Source organism: Lepus europaeus, chromosome 5 (genome assembly GCF_033115175.1).
Source record: "Lepus europaeus isolate LE1 chromosome 5, mLepTim1.pri, whole genome shotgun sequence".
Classification (NCBI taxonomy): Eukaryota; Metazoa; Chordata; class Mammalia; order Lagomorpha; family Leporidae; genus Lepus; species Lepus europaeus.
In genome coordinates this window covers 87,180,253-87,197,871 of record NC_084831.1, presented here as the reverse complement: position 1 = coordinate 87,197,871, position 17,619 = coordinate 87,180,253, and the positions used below count along the sequence as shown (strand labels likewise).

The 17,619-nt window shown below is 40.6% G+C and overlaps 1 protein-coding gene across 2 annotated transcripts in view; it reads right to left on the bottom strand.

Moving 5' to 3' along the window:
* Positions 1–17,619, bottom strand: part of FNBP1L (formin binding protein 1 like) — a 125,242-nt gene that overhangs the window by 78,328 nt on the left and 29,295 nt on the right. The window lies entirely within an intron of this gene.

Below are 17,619 nucleotides of genomic sequence, written 5' to 3'. Positions count from 1 at the left end.
AGGTTCCCTAAAATGACTATCTTATTCATTTGTTATACCATCTTGAGGCCAGGAACTAGGTATTAAACTTTGAACTCACAAGGCCTAAACATCATGCTTGGTACTGTATCAGGCACTCAACAGAGAACAGTTCAGTTGCACAAAATCAATTATAAATGAGTTCAAATTCTGGGATCTGGGGCCAACCGTTGTGGCACAGCTGGATAAATGGTTCAAGTCCTGGATGATCCACTTCCAAACCAGCTCTCTGCTTAACATGCCTGGGAAAGGAGTTGACGGATGGCCCAAGTGCTTGGGCCCCTACCATTCACGAGGAGACCTGGATAGAGGTCGTGGTTCATGGCTTCAGTCTGAGCCTTTGTAACCATTTGAGGAATGAAACAGCAATGGAAGCTCTCTCATTCTCCAACTCTGCCTTTCAAATAAATAAAATAAATTTTTTTAAAAATTACAGATCTGCCATTTATCAAATGTTTGACAATTGAGCAAGCTCATTTAGGCTCTTTGAACTTTTCTTCACCTTAAAATGGGAATCTCATCACTAACGTCACAGGACTGTAGTGATGTTAAATGTTCTACAATGTGGGCCGGTGCCCCAGCTCACTTGGCTAGTCCTCTGCCTGTGGCGCCAGCACCGGTTCTAGTCCCAGTTGGGGTGCCGGATTGCCCCTCTTCCAGTCCAGCTCTCTGCTGTGGCCCGGGAAGGCAGTGGAGGATGGCCCAAGTCCTTGGGCCTTGCACCCACTTGGGAGACCAGGAGGAAGCACCTGGCTCCTGGCTTCAGAGCGGCGCAGTGCACCGGCCATAGTGGGCATTTGGGGGGTGAACCAACAGAAGGAAGACCTTTCTCTCTGTCTCTCTCTGTCTAAACTCTGCCTGTCAAAAAAAAAGTGTTCTACAATGCAGTAAACATCATAGTAACACACAGAATATCATCGTTCTACAATGCTCTATGAATTCTCAAAGATACTCCCTTCTACCTATTGCCAAAGAAATTGTTTCCCTTCAAGAATAATCTCAAAATTAACTAATAAGTTGGTGATCTCCCCCCTCCCATTTATTTACAATGCTGACAAAATATTTTCCCTTTCTGTATTTTCAGGTTCTTTTTAATGACCCATGGTTTAATCACATTTGTTATTTATAAATGAATCAATTCACTTGCATTATCTCTTTTCTTGCCTTAAATCATTTCAAAATTCTACCATTAAAACAAAGTCTAACTAAAAACAGAGCTATAATTCTTCAAGTTATCATAATTTAGCATTATTGCTCTCATTCTTCTAAGTAGCTTTTAATTGTCATTTGGCTTCCAAAGTAGATTTGAATACAGCAAAACACTGCCCAATAAATTCAATCTGAATAACACAGTTTATTAGAAATTTAAAACAATTCCAATTATCCACTAGAAATCTGCAAAATTTTAAGACATTTATTTTTGAAAGGGGGTGGTGAAAGGGGCTGACCAGTATTGTAGCCTAGTGGGTAAAGCCACACCTACAGTATCAGCATCCCACTTGGGTACCAGTTCAAGTCCTGGCTGCTCCACTTCTGATCCAGCTTCCTGCTAATGTGCCTGGGAAAACAGTGGAAGATGGCCAAAATCTTTGGGCCCCTGCACCCACATGGCAGACCCAGAAGAAGTTCCTGGTTCCTGGTTTCAGACTGCTCCAGCTCCAGCCATTGCAGCCATTTGGGAAGTGAACCAGTGGATGTAAGACCTCTCTCTCACTCTCCCTTTCTGTGAAACTTTCAAATAAATAAATATATTTAAAAAAAAAGAAAAGAAAAAAAGAAAGTTGGGGGGTGGTTGTGACACAGAGAGACATCAATCAGGTATCAACTGTTCTACTTCCTAAATGCCCACAACAACCCTAGCTGGGCCAGGCCAGAGCTAGAGCCTGAAAATTCATCCAGGTCTCTCACATGAATGACAAGGATTCAATCACTTGGACTATCACCTGCTGCCTCCCAGGATCACACCAGCAGAAAACTTGATCAAAAACGCAGTAGTCGGGAACATATCAGGCATTCCATTATGGTATGTGTGCATGTCAAACAGCAACCTAATCACTGCACCAAATGTCTGCCCCTAGGTAGGGGACTTCTGAGTAAAGCAGGTTACCCTCCAGTGACTGGGTCTCATCCAGTGAGCTTTCCTAGGAGACTGACCTTCCCCCATCAAGAAGGAATTCTGCTAGCAGATTGCCTTTGTTCCAAAATGGCACTCTTCCCCAGGCCCTACCCTGCAGATTTTAGATTTGCCAAGTCTCCTCAATCATGAATCAAATCCTTAAAAATCTCCCCCACCCCCACCCCCACCACCAATTCTGTTTTTCTGGAGAACCCTAATACACTGACTTTAAAACAAGTGTCAAAACTTGTAAGAGACTATTGTTCTGGATTGAACTCCTGCGATAAGCCCTAACATAATCAAACCTAAATGGATTCACAACTGCTTAAGTCCCACATCACCAAGCTGTCACCAGGCCAAAACTGACTGGTTTATCTCCCTTCCGAGAAAGCAGGAGAGAGACAAAGATAATAGCAAATTTCCAAATAGGGCAATTTTAACCTACAAAATAAGGGAGACTCCTCTGCTTTAATCTTTACAAGGAAAGTAACTTTGCAACAACTAGTCTGCTTTTTTGTTATCTGTTTCTGAGTTCCTCACACATACTCTGTCTATAATACCAACTTCTTCCACTCAACTAATCAGAATGCTCATTCTTGTTTCTTTTCCATTTTGTTTGAAAGGCAGAGACAGAAAAGAGACACAGGATCTTTCATTTACTAGGTCATATCCCAAATGCCTGCAACAGCCAAGTCTGAGCCAAGCAGAAATCAGGAGCTGGACACCCAAAACAAACCAGGTATCCAACCTGGGTAGCAGGAACCTAACTAAATACTTGAACCATCACCTGCTGCCTCCAGTGTGCATTAGCAGGAAGCTGGAGCCAGGACTCAAATCTAGGTACTCCAATATGAGATGTGGACATCACAAGAGGTATCTTAACTACTATGCACCAAATATGAGCCCCCAGAACACAGTCCATAATTACAAATAAAGCCAATTAAAATTAAATTTTCAATTTTGTCTTATATCACAAGTAAAAAAATCTGTTTCAGAAGTTTCAAGTATATAGATACACTTGTGACAGAATTTTCAGCAACATTACTGTATAATAATGGATATATTTTGAAACATAATCCTTAAATAAAAACATATCAAAAAAATTCATTAACAAAATTCTTTCTTCATAGCTCAAGGTTTTTGGAAAAGTAGTTATTCATTCACCATTAAGACTTCCCTTTTATCTTGAAGACAGATTAAATTTTCTCCAAAGTAGCTGCTAGGTAAATAGTTTTAAAAAAAAAGGTCAACACATTTGAAACAGCTAAGAGATAAACAGCAAACCCCTATGAAACATTTTCAATGGTCCCAATCCATTTTACTTGAAACTGCTGTAGAGACAGCCTATCTTCTATATTTTAAAGGAATTACCCTTATAAATTAACTATAATAAAAAGATACCACAGAGGTTAGCACTGTGATACAGTGGGTTAAGCTGATTACACATCTCAGAGTCCCAGCTGCTCTGCTTCTTATGTAGCTTCCCACTAAGTGCCTGAGAAGAAAGTGGATGACCACCCCATGACCCAGATGGAGTCCCTGGCTACTTACTGGCTTTGGCCTGACCTAGCCTAGCTGCTCTTTCCATCTGGGGAGTGAACTAGAGGATGGAAGAGATCTCTCTCTCTCTCTCCCAAATAAATCTTTAAAAAAATGCTTTAATATTCTGTATTAACTAAACCCTTGGCTTTAGTTTTTACTTATAAATGATGAAGTGAATAAACTGCAACCTTATTCCAATTTCCTCTAAAATGCCAATCAGCAATGCTACTTTATCAGAGGCTATTACATGGGTTTTTCATAAAACAGTTCTTGTTCAAGAAAGCATTTGTTGTCATGTGAACTTAAATTCTTCAGAGGCATTAAATCAGCTGGATGCTGACCACGCTGTGAAGACATCCTACAGCTGTGTGCTTCCTGCTCCCCGGTAACAGGGCCTTTCAACAAACCTCAACCATAACCAAGGGAGCATCAGCCATGGGCAAGGGAAACACCTAGGGCCCCTGGATGTAGGAAGTCGTTAAAAATCCCCCTGCTTGCCTCTCTCCGTATATAGATAACATCCTATGTGGAAACAAGTGTGGGAATGTAATACACCTCTTTAATCAATAATCAAGTCTGGGGCCGGTGCTGTGGCGTAGCAGGTAAAGCTGCCGCCTGCAGTGCCGGTATCCCTTACGGGCACTGCTTCCAGTCCCAGCTGTTCCACTCCTGATCCAGCTCTCTGCTATGGCCTGGGAAGGCAGCCCAAGATGGCCCAAGTCCTTGGGCCCCTGCGTCCACGTGGGAGACCCAAAAGAAGCTCCTGGCTTCGGATCGGTGCAGTTCCAGCCATTGCAGCCATCTGGGGAGTGAACCAGCAGATCGAAGACTTCTCTCTCTCCTGCCTCTCCTTCTCTCTGTGTAACTGACTTTCAAATAAATAAATAAATCTTAAAAAAAAAAATATGTTTTTAAAAATGAGTCTGTTGGCTATTATCTAGTGCTCTTCAATTTTCAAAGAGGTATTCTTCAGTTTTCAATCTGATAACAACACATAAATCTATATTGTCTAAACCTGCTTCAATGGACTTACCCTGTAAGAAAAGTATAAAACTTGTAACTAAACCAGGCTGCAGAACAGCCAGCTCAGGCAAATGGTTGTTTACAAGTTTAAATTCTCAGTTTGACGTGCTGAATAAACTTCGTCATCCAGACTGATTTTTCAGTAACAGTTGAGAATAAATCTTCAACACATCCTTCTTTTAGTGATTCACAAAAAGGTAGCTCTAAATAGACTTCATAATTTAAACAGAATCTAGCAAATATCATAGGCTGAGAAATGTTAGAAATACTTGTATTTAATCAAACCATACAGTAAATGTTCAGTGTGTACTTTTTCCTAAAAAGAATGACGTTAGGGTTGTTTTCTATACACCCTCTAACACAAAAGGAAGAGTAAATGTTACAAAAGAAGTAATAAGCTTTTGGTCTTTGAATCCCTGTTCCTGTCAGGGAGCTTTGAAAACCTTTGAATTGAGGCCAGTGCTATGGCTTACTGCAGTGCCGGCACCTCATATGGGTGCTGGCTCAAGTTCCTGCTGCTCCACTAACCATCCTGCTCTCTGCTATGGCCTGGGAAACCAGTGGAAGATGGTCCAAGTGCTTGGGTCCCTGCACCCATGTGGAAGACCCAGAAGAAGCTCCAGGCTTTGGATTGGCTCAGCTCCAGCCTTTGGGGCCATTTGGGGAGTGGACCAGTGGATGAAGATTTTTCTTTCTCTGCCTCTCTGTAACTCTAGGCCTGTCAAATAAATAAATAAATCCTAAAAAAAAAATAAACCTTGAAATTGCCTGATAGTGACAGAAGCATCTTTTTTTATTCATAATAATCCCCTTTCAACCACACCTGAGTTTGTCTGTGACTCTTGGAGGATGGTGGCCATTTATCAGAGGAACTAACCATGTCATTAGAGGGCTGGAACTTTCTCCAGGGAAGGGAGAGGAAATTTGAGTTCAATCATCAATAACCAGTGATTTACAGAATCGTAGTTATGGAACAGAACCCCCACAAAAATCCAGTAACAATAGGTTTGGAGAACCTCTGGTTGGTGAACATACCCACATATCAAGGAAATGGTGCATCCCAACTCCACAGGGACAGAAGGTCCTGTGCTCCAGATCTTAGATCTTGTTCTACGTACCTCTTCATCTAGCTATTCTTCCATATTCTTTATGATGTCCTTTACATATCCAGTTAGAGTCAGTAAAGTGCTTCCTTAGTTCCATGAGCCATTATAGCATATTGTGGAACCCAAAGAAGGAGTTTTATGAACCTTCAACTTGTAGACATTTGGTCAGAAGTGCTAAAGGCCCAGGACTTAAAAACGCATCTGAAGTGGTAGCAGTCTTATGGGACAGAGCACTTAATCTGTGGAGTCTGCAGTACTTCAGGTAATTAGACCTGAATTGTAAGCTACCTAGTTGCTATATAGAGTTGGAAAATTGGTTAATGTCAAAAAAACCCATACATTTGGTGTCAGAAGGAACAGTTTTTCCATTTAGCAAGTGTATCTCCAATAGTGTGCTGTCTTTTCATGATTAAGTGTTAAAATTGTAAACAAGGCTTTCAGTACATCCATGTCCACAGCAGCACTATGCATTTAGTGGATCAAAATATGTCCTCTTCTTTGAAGACCCCTCCTTTAAACAATGCATTATCCTTTATCTGCTCTACACCAGTCATTCCTACCCTACTGCTATACCTGTATGTTTTGTTTGTCCTTGATCCCATCTCTGGTACACACACACAATTTCTAATTTTTTTAAAAAATATTTATTTTATTTGAAAGGCAGAGTTACAGAGAAAGGAGAGAGAGACAGAGAGAGAGAGAGAGAGGAGACACAGAGAGAGAGACAGAGATCAATCCTCCATCTGCTGGTTCACTCCCCCAAAATGGCCGAAACAACCAGGGCTGGGCCAAGCTGAAGCCAGGAGCTTCATCAGGGTCTCCCAAACGGGTACAGTGGCCTAAGCAATTCAGCCATCTTCCACTGCTATCCCAGGCACATTAACAAGGAGCTGGATCCGAAGTGGAGCAGCCGGGAATCAAACAGGCGCCAATATGGGATCCCAGTGTTGCAGGCGGAAGCTTAACCCACTACACCACCAGCCACAATTTCTATTTATTTATTAACTCCCAGATTATATTAGGAATATATTGCTCTAAATTCACATATTCCCCTAAATCTATTTCAAGCCCTTTCAAAACTCCCAAATAAAAATAAGTCAGCTAAAGGATTTGGTATCTGGGACTTGTATCAGGCTATTTAACCAGAATACTAAGAAATAATCAAATTTCATTTTTCAAATACTGAAGGATAAGTCAAACTATAAAATCTTTGAAAACAATTATTTTTATAAGGCTTTAAATTATTTTAATTGACAAAATTGGTACACATGGATATAATTCTTAATCGTTAATGTTAAAATATTCAAAAATAGCACTAGATAATCATAAAAGTAGAAAACATAAGAAGCCCAATAACTGATTTAAATATATTTAAGGTTATACAATACTTTTAAAATTAACAGACCCCAATAAAAGCCAACTTTAAAAAAAGAACAATCATCTTTAAAAGGCAGCATAAAGGTAAAACATACAGGTTTGGCTACAAATGAAACAAAGTCTCTGCTTTGTAACCACTTGAGGGAAAAAAATCCCACTTGGGAGAAACAAAGTATCTCTAAAATAAAGTCTTGAAATAAAAAAATAAAAAATAATTGTATGAACCCACACTGTAAATATTTTCTTTCTGTCTCAAACAGTAAATCCACAAATTACAAGTAAGATTTCATGTAAAAATACTGATTTAATGCTACAATACTCAAAATACAAAAAGCATTATGTTTTTTTAAAGATTTATTTATTTATTTGAAAGTCAAAGTTACAGAGAGAGGTAGAGACAGAGAGAAAGGTCTTCCATCCTCTGGTTCACTCCCAGATGGCCGCAACGGCCGGAGCTGCGCTGATCCGAAGCCAGGAGCTTTTTCTGGATCTCCCACGTGGATGCAGGGGCCCAAGGACTTGGGCCATCTTCCACGGCTATCCCAGGCCACAGCAGAGAGCTGGATTGGAAGAGGAGCAGCCGGGATGTAAACCAGCGCCCATATGTGATGCCAGCACTTCAGGCCAGGGCATTAAGCCGCTGCACCACAGCGCCAGCCCACAAAAAGCATTATTTTTAAGGAAATGGTATTTAATTCATTGAATAGCAGCTTTGGATTTCCACAGATATTAATTTTACTAAGAAACCATATAAATAATGCAACCGCTAAACATTCAAAGCTAAATTATTGGAAGTTTTAAGGAAAAGGAACAAGGAAACTAACATAGCAACATTTATGTAATAAAAAAGTAAGTATCAAGATTTCATGTTTGAAAAATCAAATTATTCAATGACAAATGTTTGTTTTAATTTGTGATTTTACTAAGCATTTTACTTGAGTCATTTTAGCAGAACCCAACATCAACAGATCAATTTTGAAGACGCCAAATAATATCAACTATCAAGTTGATCCTGTTACTCTGAATCCAGTGATACTGGATCACCAAAAACAAGCTGCTCTTTATATACCAGTTTCCAAATAATCGATGAAATACTTTCATCTGCTCACAATGATTTCAATATATTTATAGGGTTCAAAGATAATAAATGTTCAACCCAGAAAAGAGATAACAAAATGAACCTCATCTGACAGTCTAGTACATAAAAAGCACTTCTTGTTGACTAATCACTCTACTTGTATAGTGCTTTGGAATGTACAAAGTGTTTCTGCATATTTTACTAGATATCCACAAAATCTTATCAACAGAGAGCATTTTACAAATATGGTATCAGATTTATGAAATTCACCCAAACTTTTCATTCAAATCTCATTTTCTTTCTACTGCAACACATCATTATTTGTTCACATCATTACTTGTTTTTAGTAACTAATGTTTATTAGTAAATAGTGTCCCAGACCCCTTTTTTTATAAATATGAAAAATCATAATGTTTAAGTGATTTGCTGACAGCTGGCTAGTAACCAAAATGGGATGAGGCTAAATTACCTCCTACAGACACTGTCAGTTTTATATTCTAAGGATCCAAATGACTGACTACTGTGAATTATTATTTAAAATGATGTTCTTTTTTCAACAGGAAATAAAGAGAAAAATGCAATGCTCACCAAGAAGCTCTGATTAAAGGAACAAATTAAAATCTCAAAATTAGAAATTGCTTATTCAAACACGTATTCAATGTTTAAACTCTGTATACAAAATTCTTGATAAGTCCGTCTTTAGTGGTCATTCCACTAGCAATCAGAACAACTCCAGGGAGAGTGTTTGGCTTTATTGTTAACAACACTTCCATCTGTTATCAGAGTACTTTGATTATATACTCAGTTTCTGATTCCAGTATCCTGCTAATGTGCACCCTGGGAAGCAAGGGTGATGGCTCAAGTAATTGGGTTCCTGGATATATCTCTGTCTCTCTACATCAAAAAAGCTTTTAATTTAAATTTTTTAAAAATAATAATTCTGGGAGCACAAAAGAAGACAACCAGAAAAATGAGGAATGATTTTTTAACTATTACAACATAAAGTAGAATGTTCTTACATTAAAATACGAGAAACAAAATCATGAAGTCTTAAAATACCCTCCAATCTCTTTACATAATCTCAAGCCTAATATCACACATCTCTTCACTCTGTGCTTGAAAATACTTTGTGTTTTGGAAAAAGTCTGAGAAAGGATCAAGACAAACTAAAACAGTCAAATAAGCAGTATTCTGAAATCATCTATGGGTTAGAAATAAAGAATAAATCATCAAAACAAGAAGTCTATCATCACTTCCCTATTCTCTCTAGCTGCTCTTATTCCTATGGATTCGCTTCATGTTAATGAGTCCAACTTTTCATTTCCTTGCCTTCATCACCCTCACCTTTCCTTTTATAACACATTCATCCTTACCACAGCTTTGTGAAATGAATCTCTCCATCAGCAGGTGTGCCCTAAATTAAATATTACCTAATATTTAAACTAAAGAAAGTCCTTACTTTGTTTACTTCAAGCATTCCTCTTTTTTAAGTTTATTTATTTATTTATTTATTTATTTAAAAGGCAGAGTTACAGAGAGGTGGAGAAAGAGAGAGGTCTTCCATTTGCTGGTTCACTCCCAAAATGGCTGCAACTGCTGGAGCTGCGCCAATCTGAAGCCAGGAGCCTGGAGCTTCCTATGGGTCTCCCACACTGGTGCAGGATCCCAAGCACTTGGGCCATCTTCCATAGCAGAGAGCTGGATCAGCAGTGGATCAGCCAGGACTTGGACTGGCACCCATATGGGATGCCAGCACTGCAGGCAGCAGCTTTACCGGCTACACCACAGCACCTGCCCCCAAGCATTCCTTTTTAATTTTGTAAAATATTGGGGCTGGTGCTGCAGTATAGCTGGTAAAGCTGCTGCCTGCAGTGCTGACATCCCATATGGGCATCAGTACAAGTCCCAGGTATTCCACTTCCAATCCAGTTCCCTGCTACTGGCCTAGGAAAGCAGAGGAAGATACTCCAAGTGCTTGGACCCCTGCACCCACGTGGGAGACCCAGAAGAAGCTCCTGGCTCCTGGCTTTGGATGGTCCCAGCTCTGGCTATTGCAGCCATTTGGAGAGTGAATCAGTGGATGGAAGACAGATGTCTCTATCTGCCTCAACATCTCTGTAACTCTTTCAAATAAATTTTTATTTTTTATATTTTTTGACAGGCAGAGTTAGACAGTGAGAGAGAGAGAGACAGAGAGAAAGGTCTTCCTTCCATTGGTTCACCCTCCAAATGGCTGCTACAGCCAGCACGCTGTGCAGATCCAAAGCCAGGAGCCAGGTGCTTCCTCCTGGTCTCCCATGCAGGTGCAAGGCCCAAGCACTTGGGCCATCCTTCGCTGCCTTCCCGGGCCACAGCAGAGAGCTGGATTGGAAGAGGAGCAAGCAACCGGACAGAACCACAGCCCCAACCGAGACTAGAACCTGGAGAACCCGTACCGCAGGCAGAGGATTAGCCTAGTGAGCCACAGTGCCAGCCTATAAATCTTTTTAAAAAAATTTGTGTAAAACATTTAAAATTATCTTATTGAGATACAAGGAAAATATTCTAAATTAAAGCTGGCATCTGTACCACCTTAAATACCCACACTACATAGATTAACTAAAATGCATGTTGCTCCTAAGTTCTGTACAGTAACGTGATAATAAATACATTTGCTCAATCTCCTTACTTCTACCAATATGATATCTTTAATATAATTTAAAATGACTTTCATATATCACAAAACCACATATTTTAGAAGTCAATATTTAATATTCAATCCTTGTTTTTCTAGTTAACACCCTGCATTTAAATGAAGTCCCAATAAAATACTTCTGGTAAAGAATCAAGGGTCACCACCATTTAAAGAAGACTTTCTTCACAAAAAACAGAATAATGACTTTGCTGTCCTAGTTTGGGCTTACTCTATGGCTCTGATTTTCTGCCAAAGTTTCTCCAGCACTTCTGAATAACAAACTACCAGCAAAAACAGTTTTAAAGATCTAATAGAATTGATGTCTCTCCCTCTTTAACTCATATGGACTACAGCAACTTTTTAAGTCTCGTGGAGAACAATGTACAATTCAGGATCAAAAACATCTACCTCCAAAGTAAATTGAGTACTACTGTAAAGTTTTTACTTATTTCTGTTCTCTTATGGTATTGTTTTGTTTGTTTTTTAAAGGATAGGTGAGAAACTGTATTTGGGAAATTCATTCACTAGCTCTTAATTTAAATTATATTCAAAATATGCTCTAGTGACTTCAAAAATCTACCCAAATGATCCCTACCACTTTCAACTCCATTCCATCTGAAAACTCACTGAAAAGGTCATTTCCAGATATTAGCAATAACTGCAACATGTCCCTCCCACCAACTCCCACACAATATATTTCAAGAATCCTCAGATGGCTAGCCCTTATCAACTCACTCCCTCCAAAATCCCAAGTCCAATAATTTTTTAACCCCACAGAGATTGTAATCTATTGCTCCTGACCCATGATTACTAACCCTCAACCCTCCCTGTCTTCTTTTCCATTTTTAAAAACCTTAGATTCCCCCAAGCCATCATGTTAATCACTCCTTGTAAAATATACTCACTGTCCTTATCATCTCTTGCCTTAGCAAATTTCAACCTTTGTGTTTCAGGTTTTTTTGTTTTTGTTTTTTAAGCTCTATTTATTTATTTCAAAGTCATAGTTAGAGAGAGATCAATCGAGCTTCCATTCATTGGCCCATTCGCCAGATGGCCACAACGGCCAGGGCTGGACCAGGCCAAAGCCAGGCGCCCTATCTAGGTCTCCCACAATGATGCAGGGACCCAATGACCTGGGCCACCTTCCCTGCCTTCCCAGGCCCAACAGCAGGGAGCTGGATCAGAAGTGGAGCAGCTGAGACTTGAATCAGTGCCCAAATGAGATGAAGGCACTGCAGACGGCGGCTTCATCAGCTGTGCCACAACACCAGCCCCTCAACTGGGGACGGGGGGGCCCTAACTGTCACACTTTGTAATTTGTGTCTATAACAAGAGGGTTTTAATGCTGCTGAACTCAAACCCATTATTCACTATTCCTTTATCCTAGCTATTGCAAACATTCTTCTTTTACTTTAAATTTATACCACCTCCTAACCTCCTCATTCTCAATAACCCTGCTTCTTCATACTTCACTGAGAAGCAATCAAAAGATAATTCCTCATTCTCCAGCTCTATTTTTACCACAAATACTTGGGTGCTTTTAACTCAACATTTCTGTTACCTTAGATAAACCTAGCACTTTTGCTTACTGAGAGAACAACTGCAGTTACAAGTTCAGCTGTTAAAGTGTTTAAGACCCTGGGCCCAAAAGCTGAATAAGCAAGCTATAGCTGAATGAGCAGAAGCAAAAAGAGCAAAGAGTTGAAATGGAGGTGTGACAGGCCAGATGGCCAGAATGCCAATTTGTGTGCCTTTCTTCCCAGTAAGGACCTGGGCTTTAATACTGAGAGAGAGAGAAATATACTGAAGAGTTTTGAGCATAATCCTGACATGACACGACATAGATTTTAATAAATTACTCTGGCTTCTATGTTGATTAATAAACTGCCTCACACCCAGGGAGATCTTTTAGGGAGGCTACTGCAATAATCTAGATCAGAGATTAGGTTTACTTGATCCAGTGTGGAAGCAGAATGGTGAAAAGTGGTAAGATTTTGGACATATTCTGAAGGTGGTGTCAATAAAATTTCTTGATGTTGTGATTGTGGGTTGTACAAGAGAGAAATCAATTGTGAGCTCTAAGAACTGGAAGGATGAATATGCTTTTAACTAAAATGGGGAGTCAAGTTTGGGCAGCGAGACGAAAGCAGTTTTGATTTTAGACTCAGTTTGAGATGTCCTTAACACATATCCAAGTGGAGATGCTCAACAGGCAGCTGAATACATATGTCTGGGATGGAAGCCATTTCAACTAAGCCCTTTTGCACACCAACATTTAGAGATTAAGGAAATGAGGAGGAACCAGCAGAAGATATTGAGGAGTGACCACACAGGTACAAGTTAAAACTGAAAAGTGTAGTGTAATTTATAAGAAGCCAAATGAGTAATGTTTTATTTCAAGGAAGAGGAAGTGATTCACTTTGTCAAGAGCTACTGAAAGTCAAATGAAGACCAAAAACTGACCACTGGATTTGGCAACATGCAGAGCACTGACAGCCTTACCAGGAGAAGTTTTGTCAAAGTAGTGAGGGAAAAGACTGACTCAACTGGGTTCAAAAAAGATTGGGAAGACAGAAGTCAAGGCTAGTAGAGACATCATTTTTAAGGAATTTTGCTTGAAAGCAAGGAAGAGATGGACGATAGCTAACAAGAAAAGTGGGATCAAGTGAGGGTAAGTTGTAAGATATAATGATTGTATGCTAGCGGAAATGACAGAAGAAAGGGAAACAGTGATAATGTAGATTAAACGGGAAACTGCTAGCACAGAGAGCACCGACTGAACCCTTTGCTAAGAGCATAGGCAGTTCAATCATAGAATAAGAGAAGGCAAAGTAAGTGGACACAGACTTAGATAGCTTGGTACATGTGGTGGTGGGAGCTGGTGGAAATTCTCTGCTTTTATTCAGTAAAATAACAGGCAAAGTCAATAGCTGAAATTGAAAACAGAAGAGAAAAGAAGGGGTCCATCTTCCTCATTCATAATCATAATGTAAACAAGTTAGTATCAACTACATGACAACACAAAAAATTGCAACTATTCGAGTCCTCCACCCAAGATATACAAGTGGATATACAAAACTTCTTAATTAGTACCGTCATGTCTTTTAAAGGTAATGATTTAGTAGGTTATGATAGATTTCACACAAGAATAAAATTGATTTGTAAGATGGTGGTGTAGCCATTACCACAGAGAACATAGCTTCCCACGGGTTGCTTCCAGCCAATGATTGCTGGTTTAGGGAGATCCAGGATTTCCCAAATAGTGAATTTGGCTTCAAGAACTCTCAAAAATCCTTGCCAACACTCTTTAAAACTGCACTGCAGCCTAATGTGTTTCTATTCAATTTTCCTCCCTGCCACCCTTCCTTCCTCCTCCTTCCCTCTCTCCCAGTCAGATTTATATTGTGATCTGATGGCTCTCTCAGCCTCCCCTGGCTCCCTTTCCATATCCTCTCACAGGTATTCCTCTAATACATGTCTTGCTTATCTGAGCCCATCTGAACAGCTATTTGTCAGAGAACCCAAATTAACAGAGGTGAAAATGTTTTTTTACACAAGAAATTTAACTTAAATCTCTATGAACAAAATCCTTCTCTCCGAAAATCAAAAGGGCATTTTATAGATGTTTCTAATTGGGTTAACACAAAGTTATTAAATAACATTTAGTGGTCATATCTGCATATTTTTAATTTCATAAACCTACAGTTTTATGTTCCTGGAAAACTCAATACACAAATGTATTTATTAAAAAATTGGGGGCCAGCACCATGGCTTATTTGGTTGGTCCTTTGCCTGTGGCGCCAGCATCCCATGTGGGCACCGGATTCTGGTCCCAGTTGCTACTCTTCCAGTCCAGCTCTCTGCTGTAGCCCGTGAGTGCAGTGGAGGATGGCCCAGGGGGTTGGGCCCCCGCAACCGCATGGGAGACCAAGAGGAAGTACCTGGCTCCTGGCTTCGAACTGGCCCAGTGCGCCGGCTGTAGCAGCCATTTGGGGAGTGAACCAACGGAAGGAAGACCTTTGTCTCTGTCTCTCTCTCTCACTGTCTAACTCTGTCAAATAAAAATAAATAAATAAATAAAATTAAAAATTAAAATTAAAAAATTACAGACTATCGGCCGGCGCTGTGGCATACTGGGTAAAGCCACCGCCTGCAGTGCCAGCATCCCATATGGACGCTGCTTCAAGACCTGGCTGCTCCACTTTTGATCCAGCTCTCTGCAATGGCCTAGGGAAGCAGAAGAAGATGGTTCAAGTCCTTGGGCCCCTGTACCTACATGGGAAGATCCAGAGAAAGCTCCTTGCTCCTGACTTCGTATCGGCAAAGCTCTGGCCATTGCTGCCAATTGGGGAGTGAACTAACAGATGGAAGATCGCTCTCACTCGCACGCGCGCTCTCGCGCTCTCTCTCTCTCTCTCTCTCTGCCTCTCCTCCTCTCTCTGTGTAACTCTTTCAAATAAATAAATCTTTTTTTTTTTTTTAATTTTTTTGACAGGCAGAGTGGACAGTGAGAGAGAGACAGAGAGAAAGGTCTTCCTTTTGCCGTTGGTTCATCCTCCAATGGCCGCGGCAGTAAGCGTGCTGCGGCCGGCGCACCACGCTGATCCGATGGCAGGAGCCAGGTGCTTCTCCTGGTCTCCCATGGGGTGCAGGGCTCAAGTACTTGGGCCATCCTCCACTGCACTCCCTGGCCACAGCAGAGAGCTGGCCTGGAAGAGGGGCAACCGAGACAGGATCAGTGCCCCGACCGGGACTAGAACCCGGTGTGCCGGCGCCGCAAGGCGGAGGATTAGCCTAGTGAGCCAGGGCGCCGGCCTTCAAATAAATAAATCTTTTTTAAAAAATACAGAATAATTCTCTATAAAGTTCTTTAAAATAGTATGCATTCTTAGTACCATTAAAATGATTGGATTGATCTAATATAAATTTATATACTATCAGAACATAGCTATTATGTAAAACAAGGTGTATTATCTGCATGTTATCTAATATCTTCCTTATTGCTCTAATTTACTTTTTACTAAAGATTTATTTATTTTAAAGACAGAGTTACTGATACAGAGAGAGATCCTCCAACTGCGGATTCACTCCTCAAATGGCTGTATCAGCTGGGCCAGGCCAAAGCCAGGAGCTTCTTCCAGGTTCCCACATGGGTGTAGGGGCCCAACCACTTGGGCCATCTTCTGCTGCTTTTCCCAGGCCATTAGCAGGAAGCTGGAACTGAAGTGGAGCAGCCAGGACACAAACTGCCTCCATTGGAGAAGGCGACTTAACCCACTATGCCATAATGACAGCCCCTAATTCTCTAATTTCTGACCATATCACTGATCTCATCTGGCTCTCTCATAAAACAGTTCTTTGTAATCTGGGGATCCTACTTTCATTTGTTTCACATTAGCCTCTCTGTTGTTCAGCGTTGCTCTGCTTCCAAAGATCTCAAATTTGAATCCACAGTCATTCCACTAAGGGTAAATCCAACACTCGAGTTCAATATTAACAAAGTATTTTAAATACAGTCTTCTCTATGTTAGCCTTACTCAGATTCTCAGATCATTTAACTGCCCTTGCTACACACCTTCAGGGACCACTTCCTGACACTGGTTTCTCTGCCATTATATCAATCAGCTGCACAATACACTATGATCCCCCCATTTATCCACGTAGCATATGTTCCAAAATTCCCAGTGGATGCTTGAAGCTTCAGTACCAAGCTCTAGAGCATACATTTTCTATATACACATATATACATATCTATGTTAAAGCTTAATTTATTAATTAGGTACAGTAAGAGGTAACACAAATAGAATAATAATAATATATGTGGCTGGCGCCGCGGCTCAATAGGCTAAATCCTCCGCCTTGCGGCGCTGGCACCCCGGGTTCTAGTCCCGGTCGGGGCGCCGGATTCTGTCCCGGTTGCCCCTCTTCTAGGCCAGCTCTCTGCTGTGGCCCGGGAGTGCAGTGGAGGATGACCCAAGTGCTTGGGCCCTGCACCCCATGGGAGACCAGGAGAAGCACCTGGCTCCTGGCTTCGGATCAGCGCAGCACCGCGCTGATCGCAGCACGCCGGCCACGGCAGCCATTGGAGGGTGAACCAACAGCAAAAAGAAGATCTTTCTCTCTCTCTCTCTCTCTCTCACTGTCCACTCTGCCTGTCAAAAATAATAATTAAAAAAAAATAATATATGTAACAAAAGTTATGTGAGTGTGGCCTCTTTCTCAACTGTAGAAAGTAGAGTGAACCACCTGATGGAATACATCTATCCCACCTCCCCTGTCACTGTAACTCTGCCTTTCAAATAAATAAATCTGTTTTAAAAAATGAAAAAAAAATTTAAAATGGTCAGGAGCAGTTAGTCTTTATGTACGTGCATTTAAATTTCTAACATGAAAATTCTCTAGAACAGTGCACAGCACCCCCTGCACAGCCTATCTTTGGATTTCTTGGCTTTTTCCCACACTGGGTTCATTTCCTTTTTTTTTTTTAACTTTAGTCTGCCTTTTCCTTTTCTGAGACTCTAATCTACTTGGTGAGTATAATATAAGTGTGAAATCTAATCATAGGCCTTTAAGGCCAGAAGCGACTTCAAAGATCAACCTCTCTATTTACACATCAGGAAACTAAAGCCTAGAGATTAAACCATTTACCCAAGGTAACAGAGCTAAGTAACTAGCTGAAGGATCC